Genomic DNA, 13595 nt, shown 5'->3' on the forward strand with positions numbered 1-13595 from the left:
AGAGAAGCCAAAAAGAAGGAAAAAAATACAGAAAACCAATGTTTGGTGGAGGGAATGTCAAATTGGAGGCTACTGTTACTATAGACATCAGCAAAACTGACATACCGTTTTTTCCATGCGCTGCAGTGTCTGTCTGTCTGCCTCTGTGTCCCTCTCTTTATGTGTCCTCTGCATTAGCACCCGGTGGTCATACCCACCTCTCATCATCTGTCACTCCACGCTGCCAGAGCCTAATCTGACTAACAGAGGTGACAACTGAGGTACTTGTGGCATGCCACCACATAACGTCTACCAGCTGAGTGTCTGAGTTATGACGGGGATGATGATCCTGTGGTATCAGTGGCCCGTGTCTCTCCAGAGGCCCTCCCGACCTCCCCACTTAAGTGGAGAGCCAAAATAAAGGCCTGACCATGCAGAGTTTTAGCAGGATATATCCACAAGATGCGGCAGGTTTTTCAGTGTGGATCAGAGTTGGATGTAGAGATCAATCAATGATTATTAGACATTGTTGAATAATCTGTTAATGTTTCTGAAACACTTATTATCTAACGCCACATCCATAGTACAGTTCAGTTTTCAAACTAACACAATATCTGTCCACACAAGCGCTCCGGTTTCTTATCAGTTCTAATCCCCATCCAAACCTACACTCCATGAAAACGCATATCAGGTGACCACTCATGTACACTGGGCATGTGCCTGCCGGTGTGAACAGGAAGGCATGCGACATGGTAATGGTCGCAGATTGCTCGAATAATAGCTTCACTCCTATGCATGTAAGCTGATATAATGCATTATAAAATGTAGAATTTAACTGCACACCAGCTGTTAGCAAAGACAACAGGGTAAGCAACGCTTGTAATAGATTATCCATGTTGCATTCTACACTGGTAGCCGAAACTATTCCTAAAACTCAGGAATAGTGGGGACCCAAGGTGTATCCGTGGCAGACGATGTATCCAGACTGTAATAAAAACCACCACATATTTTATCTGGACTAAATGAAATGATCTGCAGGCCCACTTGTCTGTCTCTAACTGACCTGCCTGCCTGGGCGTACCCATAGCTAGAAGTAAGCGAGCAAGTCACAGAAAAGTCGGCTCCTAGCAGTTGTCAGGTAGAGCACGTTCATGTGTTTTGGGGGTGTAGCTTTGACAAGAGGGTCAATGATAGTGTGCTCCTTTTAGCTTTTTCAGGATTACTAACCCTAACTTTAATGGTCAAGTTAGTAAGAAATAATAAAAAGAAAAATGTCTAAGTTAAGTGGCGTCCTAACATTTCTTATTTTATCCAACAGTGCAAATACCAATGCTACTCAATTTAAACTAAACTAAATTTAAATTAATTTGATAACACAGAATCAAGTAGTATTTTTGCTTAATAAATACTTTAAACAAATTATTAGATCATTCAAAATCCCGCTTATTATTCAGCTCCTACTCACGGTGAAGAAATGTGAAATTCCCAATTGATTTGAAGACAGTAACTGAATTGTTCTACATACAGTGTGACTTAATACGTTCACAAATAGAAAAGTCATGTTGCAGTCAGCGACTTGACTTGTGGGATTCATCGTGTCAACTCTGACTCTTTACAGAGCCGAGTCATGTGTGTCAGCGAGCAAAGGATTCATGGCTTGAAGCTTGGTGAAGTTAAGCTAGTAACCTCTCTCTCTCTCTCTCTTTCACACACTACACACACACACACGCACACACACACACACACACACACACACACACACACACACACACACACACACACACACACACACACACACACACTCACACACACAATCCCAGGCTTCATGCAAAGCAAAAGTGAGAAGCCGAGACCTCTTTTAGGTCCTCTGCAGTTGCGCCCTTTATATAAAAGGACACTACTCTCCTCAGCTACACAGCCATCACATCAGCACTATAACTCTATTAGGCACAGCTCCAGGACACACTAAGCAACCCATAGCCCACAATGGCATCATTGTCAGTGGGGATTGCAGCCATTGTCGCTCATGCTACAGGATTTATTCCCCTCCTCCCATATTGTGACCTTCACCTCTGACCCCGACTGCCATCTCACATGCTCTGGGACTGAGAGCTTTATGCCTTCTAGGTCTTAAACGCTCCCTTACAATGACCCAAGTCTGCTAAGTGGCTTCTTTCCACAGCACCAGTGTTGGGACGAGTCAGGTTAGTGTCAGCGTGGAGCGAGCAGGGGGCAGGGGTGGGGGGAGTCAGAGTATGGAGTTGTGGTTGGACTGATTGACCCTTGGAAAAGGTCAGTTGGAAGGCATGAGAGGAGAGGAGCTGACTAAATGGCTCTTTTCTCTCCCTTTTTCTCCTCCTGGCCAGGGCAGAGACTCAGTATGGTTATTTATGAGCGTGTGGGAGAGCAAGTGGGGCTGCAGTGAAATCCACCAGCCCTCTTTTTGTTGCGAGGGCTGGGCTAAGGTGCCTGTCATTGGTTTGGTTCTGTCATATATACACATGCACACGCACGCACACGCAAGCACTCACTTACTATTAAGAACCCCTCCCAGAGCTGCAAGGACAGAGGAGAGGACTCTGTTGCGAGGCAGATTTGGAAAATGAGGTGTGCTTCACACAATAGCTGTCAGCAGTTTGATAGATGCCTCTCAGCCTATGTAACTTAGGAAACTGGAGGCCACTCACAGTCATCTGGAACAAAGTTGGTGACTTGTTTCTACATTACTCTGATATAAGTTGTGATATTAATGTTTTGATCATTTTATATTTAAATTATCCACTTTGATTTAAAGATGTAATGTGTTACAATTCTTGATTTAATTTTCTAAAAATGACCAGACCTATATATCAGATATTTAGATATGTTACATAATTGCTGACTTGTGTACTACATTATCCAAACTTTTTCCCACAATGTTCAAACCCAGAGAAATCCCTCATTTTATTAACGGTAACTTTGAGGCTGTGGCTTTGCCTATGAGGAAGGAAAAGCACACTAACAGTCAGTCAGTCGGTTTGTACCTCCACTTGTAATGTATCACACTTATTCATTGCCCTGCTGCGCAACATGACAAAAACTGAAATGCATTACCTCATCCGTTAACATGATTTGTGCCTGAGATGGGTAAGGTAGATTTTCATCGGTAATGGTGGTAGAGACAACAACTCCCATGATCCTATGCTGCTTCACGATGCCATCAAACTAGGTCTTTTATTATTATTTTGATGCAGAGACCCCTATAGCAGCCCAAGTTACATCTTGTATCTTTAAGTGTTCTTATTCAGGCCTCTATATGAAACCCCTGTTCCCAAAGATTTGTTTTTAAAAGTTTTGTTCCATAAAAGCATCAATAAATATTATTAAATTGTCTGTAATGAGATAGCGAGTCAAAATACATGATGCATTTTTTGAAGTGATTGTCATGAGTCAAATATTCCTCATGAGTTTGATATTCAACAGAATAAATTAGCTGGGCCTTCTCAGAACAGCATGAGGTTATTGTTCACAACACTGCAGTGCTCTGCCAGTGTAAAACACACCACTTTTTTTTCTTCCTGACAAAGCTAAATTGAGCTTGAATTTCACGCTAAAGTCAAATGGTCATGATGTCATGGTTTGAGGACAGAATGACTCGGTTTGTCTGTTGACTGAGAAGGCCTATTCTTGCATGTTTGGGTGGGAGCATAGCATATAATTGCAGAGCGGGATAGCATGAGGGGATGGGGGAGGGAGAGAGTTAGCACGCAACATGAGTTTTGGCCCAAAGTTGCCGGTGCCGGTGCCAAACTTGTCCAGAGGGCTGCTGTGTATATATCCATGCACGAGGCTAGTGCTTCTCTGCTTTAGAGGCTTGCACTGTTCCAAGACACATCTTTCATTTGCACACGCTGAATAGCTTAGGTAAGCCCAAGGCAGTTTGGACAGGGGACAGATCTGGCTTTTTGGACTTTTGGATGTGGAGTGGTTGCCTGGCTCTGGGTATGTGTGAATGTGAGTGTGTGTGTGTGTTTGTGTGTGCGCGCATAATAGAGTCTGGATATTTTCTGGATGTTCAATATTCTTCAGAGTGTCCCTTTTCAGTCCGAGCCATTGCCGTTGTTTAGTTGTCAAGTCAGTTGTTAGGGAGCAACCAAACCGCTGTACACGTGTTGCAGCCATTTGAGGATTACACTGATCCAAAAATCTGACAGTAAAAAGAAGAGAATGGAAAGCTTTGTCTGCCTTTTCATATCCTCTCAGTGGGAGGCAGGACCTCCAGACCTGGGCTAGCACTGGTGGGTGTTAATGGGGGGGTGGGGGGTGAGAGGGTGAGCTCTCAACTGCCAACCAGATGGACAACCAAGCCCTGTGTATTTAGGGAGATCATATGGGATAACCTTGCAAAGACAGATTGACATTTTGCTGACAAAACAAACCACCCCTGTCCTGCACGCAAGAAGACCCCCCCACACACAAACACACACATGCACGGGCTCATGTATGGTCATACAAATACTTAAAGTGGTATTTGCTTACATAGGTCTTAAGGAAGTTATTTCAGCATGTGTTAAGCACTCGGTGAGGAGCCATAACAATAAGAGGATAGGACGAAAGCATCTAGGATTACACAACTCCTGCACAAACAATAGTGGCATCGATGACCTGTGTGAATGAGACAACCTTTAGCCATGAGGAGAGCAAGTTAACTCATTTTCTGCGTCATACTTTGGGATTTACCTTGGTGCTTTAAGGTCAGAGGTGGGAGCGTCTAAAAAGGTTTAGGACGCCGTAATCTGTTTGACTTTAATTTGCATCCTAATTTGACTGGATATAGAATCAAACTACCTCTGAACATTATATGTCTGCACATAAAATAGTCAGATTTGACTCAGATTTGGGAAGAAAGTGTCACAAATACAGAACATCTTCTGACATGAAAGAGCAGAATAAGTAAAACCATCAAGAGGCACTCTGTTCTCTGGAATCTCTAATCTTCTCTCTAAGGATTTGTGGCACATAACCCTCCTACACACATACATTATTAAAACAACTTAAAACAAGCCGTGTTCCAAAATACTGATTGCATTTGTTGTCATAACATTGAACTTATATTACTGTCATCTTTCACATTTGCACTCCGTGGCCTTTTCACTGTCAATTCTGCGTGAGAGACGACTGAGCTGTAAAAAAAAAACTGCTGACTGCAAAGTCTGAAATTGTCATGGTGACCTGAGGAAATGCCACAGGCGCTGCTTATCTTATCTGATTCTTGTGACCCAGTGGTTATTTCTTTTTGCCGTTTTGTCTTTTTTTTTGTCGAATATATACAAATTATTATCATTATTATATTTAGCTCTGTTGGCACAACTGTAGGAATACACAGTATGACTAAAGCTGGTAGTTCAAGATTTCTGACATAGTATAATAATTCTAAATTTTAGCTGGTGTATCTTTATTTATATATATATATACTATTCAACTATATAAATACTATGCAACACTATAGACAACTACATTAATTCATTAGTATACTATAATAAAATAATAACCCACTGAAACATGGAACAAAAACAAAAAAAAAAGCTGAATCTCTGTTTTATTGCAGCCTGAGACAATTTAACGAAGAAATTAGAGGAAGTCGGTTAAGAAACTCCAATTTTCTCACCCATTTTAACAGGCTACTTTGTGTTTTTATGCCTCACCACATTGGTGCATGGTACATGTGTGGGACACCATAGAGCTGTGGAGACATCTGTGTGTGTGTCTGTGCAAACTCAGCTTTGTGAACACATGTTTTTCCCTGTGGAGGATTTATTTGAATAGACTTTAGTCATTCCCAAGAGGTACTCCAGCAATTTACTTCCATAAAGTTCCTTAACGTTTAAGGAGCAACAAGCGAGAGATGAAATGAAACTTGGAGTCGGCAGTTTTTTTGCTTTATTCTAACATCATCATGCTGGTATTAATGCTAACATGTGGGTGTAAAGAATATGTAATGCTTACGTTGATCACCCACTCCATTTATTGCATAAGCATAAACCAAAGTATTGGGAAAAAATGATGATAGTGATAGTTTGAAAAAAGTCAAAAGAAAATTATAATTCATCATTCCGCTGCGGAAATCACGTATTTTTGTTCGCAGCACATCAACACCGGTATTGGCCTTTGTCGTCAAAAGATCTCGAAACTTCTTCCAATTTGACGTCCTCGTTGGCGTCTTCTACATGTATGACTCCTCTTTGTCAAATCCTGAGATATTTGTATTCCGTTTGTCTTTTTCAGTTTTGTGTCTGTCTCATTTTGAAAACGTCATCAACACGCCAACTCGACATTTTCCTGCTGTATTCTCACATTCTCCTTCCTGTTCTCTGCACAGTTTACTAGGAGGCTGGCAGGACAATCATGTCTGAAAGCAGCTTAAATGTTACTGGGTTAGGGTAATGTGAACACACTGAACTAAGTGAAACCTCGCTCCTGTTAAACATTGGCATATTGACATTGTCATGTTAGCATATGCACATGACCACTTAGCTCAAAGCACTGCTGGGCTTAAGTACAGTGTCACATGTTTATTGTTATAACTTGAACTCAGTATTGGCAGCACCAACACTTTCAAGTATGTTGATGTAAAAACACCTGCAGATGAATTTGATGACCTTTGTTAGCATAAAGAGTCAAGTAAAACGTATCACAGAGGAAATTCAGTGGCATATTAAGCAGCTCAGACGGACCTGGTTCTTGTTGCCCCACTCTTTCCCGTTAAGCCCACTGCAGTCAAGACAAAGATGAGCTTAGAGACTGGATTCAATCCTGTTTGGTCATCTAACAAGGATAGAGCATGCTGCCTGAAGGTCAAAGGCCTCTTAAGCTTGTATGACCACCTTTGTTTGACAATTACACCTGTCACAGGGGGTTAGCTTTTATCAACACAGGAAATGTCAAAAGCTAAACAGGTCAGTGACAGCCTGTGCCCAGGTTTTAACTGCAGAGACGTAGTAGTGTAATGGGATGTTCTGTGAGACGCAGAGACGGCCAAATAAACAAACAGAGTGGCAGACAGGGAGGCAAACACACAGTTGTGACAAAGGAATCCTCAACATCACATGGTCATGGAGATAGTTTATGTTGCATGTCTAACCCCTCTCAGTTTGATTACACTCATCATGCTCAAATTTATGTTACCCACAGAGATTCTTGCCTATGCTATTTTGGTAAAGGCCGTTGCTTGGGCTTGTCTTCGACGATCCAGCTCTGTCTCGCTCTCTCTCCATCGCTCATACGCACTTAAACACACACCCATACTTCTGTCTTTGTGGGGGCGCTGACTGACATGATGCATTCACAAGCCCCTCACCCGAATGCAAACCATCACAACTAAATGTCTAACCTCAAACCTATTTTAACCTGAGCCTTAAAAACCATGTGTGACCCTGAAACGGCCCTTTGAATAGTCAAAATGTCCTCACTCTGTCAAGTCTATAACTCAAATTGGTCCTCACAAAGACGGAAGTACAAGTATACACACCCACACACCTCTCTCCATTTCTCTGTCTTTCCCTCCCCACAACTCTAGCCACATTGCCACACTCAGTTTTCCATGGCCTCTCATTCCCAAGTGCTCTGCGAACTAAGTAAATGAACGACACAATCCGGAAATAGTGTTCCAGCCTGAGATGGTGGGAAGGAAAATCCCTTGACTAGAGCTGGCAGGAGGGTGGGAGAGAGAGAGAGAGAGAGGGAAATAGTACTGCAGCCATTCACACTTCAGACAAAGCTTGTTCCTTTCATAAGTCTCATAAGTCTGGGCTCTTTCACCGTTTAACTAAACTGTTTAGCAGGGACAAACATATTTCTACTTTGGCTCTCTTGAGGCCCAGATACTGCACATGCGCTCTAGCAAAAAATGTTACAAGAGAACGTGTTTGTAGCTCAGCTTATCTTTAGCCCGAGAGGTCAAAGATCAGCATTAAAACAGGGCTGGTGTTGAAGAGTAGTGCACAACGCGCTGGGTAAACTTTGTCCCGATTGGCCTGGAGTTCGGCAGTGGGGTTGAGGGGGTGAAGAGAGGAGGTGTGCCAGCAGGTTAAGAACAGGGTCAGCTCTACAGACAGGCTGTTATAGTATCTGGATACTTCCATCACCGCAGCTGCCAGTTCTGCAGCGGGACTAGTGACCTGTCACTTGCAGCTTTGAGCAAGGATTTAGATGGAGGTTCAGCCGCTGCTGTAATACTACATGCTCAGGGAATGTTCCGGTTCGGTTGAAAACCTTGTGCAGTGGCCTCTCGGTCAGGGTGGTAAAATGTTCCCCCTGCATTTGTCGGAGGATGTGGTTAAATCTCAACCGAGAAGCCTGGGGCCGCGTTTGTGAAGTAACAGTGTAACACCACCGGTCAATCTAAACTAGTATAATCAAGCTCCGATATTATTTTAAAAAACACAAATGAGCTTTTGCAGAATAAAGAAAACAAAGTCTCGTCACGGATCTTTAATTGTGTTTTACTTGGTGCCTGCTTGGTGCCTGTTAAATGGCCAACAAATGCTTCTGCTCACTTTTTACAAGGGGAGGATGGCCTGCGTGAGTGCGTCTCACTATAACAGTCAGTAACATGAGATGGGGAACCACACAACCGCTAAATCAGTAAAATGGGAACCCAGAGTCACTGTAATTTGGGAGAGAGCTGGTTAACCACTCCTCATAATGGATGGTGTTTCTGTTTAGCCTAAGGCGTTGTAGCTGAGGTCATATGCAAACAAGGCAGATCCTGGGCCTCGGATATTTTACGGTGCAAAATGTTTTCGCCCCGTGTATAATCAGGTTCGTGAAATCATTGAGACTCAAATTTTGATCATTCGTCGTACATTCACTAAACAAGGAGCTCGTAAAATGTGTTTTTAACTGGCAACATGAGGCTCTGTAATTGAAGCCTATTAAGATATGTAATATTTTACCCATTATAACTGTTGCACCACACCCTTAATCTATTTCATGTGTAGCACACATGCCAGTTGGCAGCCGCAGACTGCCTCTTTATTTATTTATTTGATAAGCTGCATCGTACAGTATAATATAGTTTTCTCTAAACGCTCTTGTATGTTATCTAGTGTGCACTGAACCAAGCATATATTATTTAATATTTCTGATAAAAATACATTCAAATCATTGAACATATTCTGCTACATGTTTCCTTGTTAATGTTGTGTAGAAGAGGACAAAAATGGTAGATACATATTAGATTTATGTCTCTCATTCTAAATATAGGACATTTTCTAGGAATAACCTCATTAAAAACTGGGTGTCACATGGTGTTGCTCTAATGTTATGAAAACTCGTTTCAGATGAGGCCACAGCTCCCACAACCTGAGAGCAGTTAGCAGAAGGGGGTGTATCTGTTCCCTGAAAGAAGCAGAGCTTGACTTCAAAACACCTTGTAAGTCCTGTAAAGTTAAACATTTTTTCTGTTAATATTCAATGTCCTGTCAGTTTCCCCCTGATGTCTTTTGTTTATTGACTGGTGGGTGACTCAGTAAATATGATTCATGCATCCAGCTATGTCTAACAGCTGTGAGCCACTGAATCTATAAGATTGAATGACACGTTAATATCCATAACTTCACGGCTATCATTTTCAGGACATTACGATTTTTAATAATGGTGCAGCGTGGCCCGTTGCCCGTAATTTGCCAAAATCCCCGTCACATTCCCACGTGCATCCACAGATTTACTGTGTTACAGCCGCAGACACATAAACACACTACTGATTATAGAGCTGAGACAATGGCTTGATTCTTTAAGAGAACATTTATCGGCAACTGTAGATACTCAAGTAATTGTTTTTTTAGTGACAACATTTTTCATTGATTCAATGATTCGACAACATTTGTCATTTCACGACAGTGAGATTTAGAAAGACACACAAAAACAAAACAACACAATCTCTGCAACCACACGGCGGTTAAAATCAAGTGTCAGTAAAGTGAAGTCTGGGACAAACAGAACACACACTTCTCGTTACCCATGGGGGGGGGGGGGGGGGGGCTGCGTCCAAGTGCGCTGCCACCACCATCACTTCCATTGGTGTAAAAATCTGCAAAACACACAAAATATATTCAAATGTTATGCAAAGAAAATTGCACAGTCAAGTGATTGTTAAAGGTCGTGTGTCAAGCAAAACATGTGCATGTCATTGTAAATGTAATGTCTGTATGTTTTGATCTGCAAGTCCGACAAACCAAGCAACGTGAATAAGCTTCTCTTGGCCTCTGGTGAATACAAATGGGCATGCTTGACTATATTATGATTGTTTCATTCGACAAAACCATTGTCACTTGCAGCCCTACATTGTCATCGACATGCACACGTCTCTATGCTCATCTCAGCTCCACTGCAGCTTTGTATCTATTGTTGCCATGTGTTTTTTTTTTTTTTTTTTTTTTCAATGTCCCTTTAAAGGATTACATCATCCTCCTTGCTCCTTTTTTCCCTTCGCCACATTTCTCAGTGTTCAGCCTTTTCTGCCCAGAGACAATTGGTCTATTCAGTGGCGGCGTATAACACTGCCACCTCCTGCTCCACAGTTAGAGGCCGCCGACACACCTTCACTGGCACATCGAGTTGGTCACGGCCGTCCATCACACCTGCACACACACAGACTGCAACACTGTAGCTTTCACTGTCACATGACGTTTTCATCAGTAGTAGGAAAATGTAGAAGGGACTCAAGAGCTTTATGTTCATCTTTGACTGACTGTAACTGGAAGATGCTGTTCCTGTGTGTGATGGAAGTATTTTTGTGCCATCTAGTGGCATAAAGACAGAACATCTTCCCCCAGCAGTGGAGTGGACGTGGTCTTCTCAGCCTAAATGTCCACATCCAAGCTTCAGACCAGTGTGAACCTCCAGCTTGTTGCTGCTGTTGATTACTGGTGTATCTTTTGAATCATTCTTATGTAAGAGCATGGTATTTCAGTAGTTCTTTGTTTTGTGGCTCAGCTGACACCCACAAGTCATGACACTGTGAACACTTTATGTCTCTTTGTTAACAGCTCCATAAAAACAGGTGCTCGAGGGGCTCGTTCAGCATAGAGAAGGATTTTGTTCGGCCAAACTGTTTTTCTTCTTCAGGGAAAGCTAAATTTATCTGTGTTATTTTTCCTCACTTTTTCTTTTCGCCGTCTTTGTAACATTTGTTCGGAGCTTCTTACATAATTGCTGGAACTCAAATTACTCTCCTCTTTACAATCGCCCCATTCACAGGAGCTTGATCTCTAGTTTATCCATGCCAAGTTAGTACAAATAAAGAATTATAAAGGGAAGGAGCGATGTACTGATATTAACTTTTTTTGATAAAACCGGAGGAGGATGAAACAAGCGGGGGATTCATGGGAGAAAGCAGACTCACATCGTCTGCATCTACCCTCCAGGGGAAAGTGTTCTGTGGTCTTACAAACAGCATCCAGCAACAATGGCTGTATTCTGCACCATGTTGAGTCTGTGTGAGGGCGTAGAAGATGGCATTTGAACCGTATTAAAACACTGAGAGAACGCTTGCACTAACCCTAATTCTTTGATTATTAAGCACGATGGCATCAATTCAGCTTGTGTATAGTAAAGCTAACTAGACTATTATTCTGTGGTGCTTTATATATTATTAGAGTGCGAGAAAATATCTGTGGTGTTGGCTGTGATGGGGACAACCCAGCCCAGCTATACTACAGCTTTAAGTGCAAATATATCTGTTACCATAGATTTATATTCTGTTTTTATACAACTTTTCCATTTTAATTGTATTTCTTTTGGTAAAAATCCATTCATCATCTATACCGTTTATCCGTTTAGGGTCCTGGGGGAAGCTGGAGGGAGTACCCAGAGAAAACCCACACAGGGAGAACACGCAAACTCCATGGGATTCGAACCAGGCACCTTTTTCTCCCCCTTTACAAAAATGATAAGCCTCTTGCCTTTTTTACAAGTGGATTAAAGTTGCCGAGTAATTAATTATCATCTGTTGAAGCCTCCCGTCCTCTGGAGGCGAAGCTCCAGGCAGGACACTGAGCGGTAGCAAGGTTACACCAGCTCACCACGGCCGACAGCACCAACACGACCTGCGCTGATGCCGTCACTCTGCCAGCCCATGAGGAGTCTTGTTGCCAGGCAGACATTATGATCTGTGAGGTTTCTGATGCAAGGTATAGTGTATGAACATTTGTGGTCACCTCGTCCTCCAGGTATATTCAACATTGTTTACACACAGATGTAGCCTGTATTTGTTGCTTTGGCTTCTATTAGCAGGACTGCTCTGTTCTTTTTCTAAAGATTACAAATGATATATTTACAAATATCTATGGATAAATAATCTGGATTCTGCATACCATCCAAAATAACTGTACAACAACCCCATGATTGAAATACTACACCTGGTAATATCAAAACATGCAGTAGAATGCAGCAGTCAGATACAATACAAAACCACACTATGCATGTAAATTAAATACATAAATAAAGTGAAACGATTACATGTGATCATAAATTTGGTTTGCAACTTGGTTAGATAATTACTTTTGTATCTTAAGTCAACAGGTTAACTATTCCAAAAGTTGGTGGCTTCGACTGAAAAAATACAGTTTCCATCTAAACTGCACAACACAGTTTCCTCTGGTGATTGTTTCCCTGCTACCACTGTCCTTCTGCAATAAACACTGACTCAGTAAGGGAGATGCAAGGCCTTGTAAAACCTTGAGGATGAGGCAGGCATCTGCAAAATATGTTAAAACAAAATGATATAATAATAATGTTTCCTGAACCAAAAGGTATACTTATTCCCATGTTACAACCAGCTGGGAGAGATAATGCAAAATACTAATATAGATACAATAAAGTGTAGGGACATCCCAATATTATATCAAGTGACTGCAAAAAAGACTTAAAAAGAGTGCCCATATTACAATGGTAGTTTTTCTTGATTTGCTGATTATGATATTGATATTCTTACCTGAATTAAGTGAAATTAATTTAAAATATTATCAATTATTGTTTATTAAATTCTAATAATTTAACTTGTCAATCGACTCCCATTTTATCAGTAGAAACATTGTAAAGACATTGTAAAATTATGTTTATTATTATTAATAATAATACTAATACTACTACTACTACTAATAATAAAATAATGATGATGAGGAAGATAACTTGGTATGATTATTCTGGAATAAAAAACAGAGCCCTTCAGTAGTGTCCTTCAGTAGGTGGTGGTATTGAGCTGCACACAGTCGGAGAGGATTTACAGTGCATAGTAATCCTGTCACTGTCTCCTGCAGGTACCGTCCTCAGAAAGGGACAACTTGTCATGCCATGGTGTCCTGTCGTATTGAATTGAATCTATTTATGCATCATACAACCTGTTTCATGTGTGGAGATGTATCAGTATTGTCTAATCTACCTGGGGGGTGTGTGTAGTCACATATTAGGGCTCACTATTTTCTTAGTTAGTGCTTTTCTCAGTTTTATTATCTATTGAGATGTTGTGTGGTTTTGTCATACTTTCTATATACCCCTGTGTACCTGAGTCACAGTGTCCAATAGTAACAGTAACATCGGGCTCACTGCTCTTTCTCCTTGCGCTCTCCTCTGTCCAC

Source organism: Hippoglossus hippoglossus, chromosome 17 (assembly GCF_009819705.1).
Source record: "Hippoglossus hippoglossus isolate fHipHip1 chromosome 17, fHipHip1.pri, whole genome shotgun sequence".
NCBI lineage: Eukaryota > Metazoa > Chordata > Actinopteri > Pleuronectiformes > Pleuronectidae > Hippoglossus > Hippoglossus hippoglossus.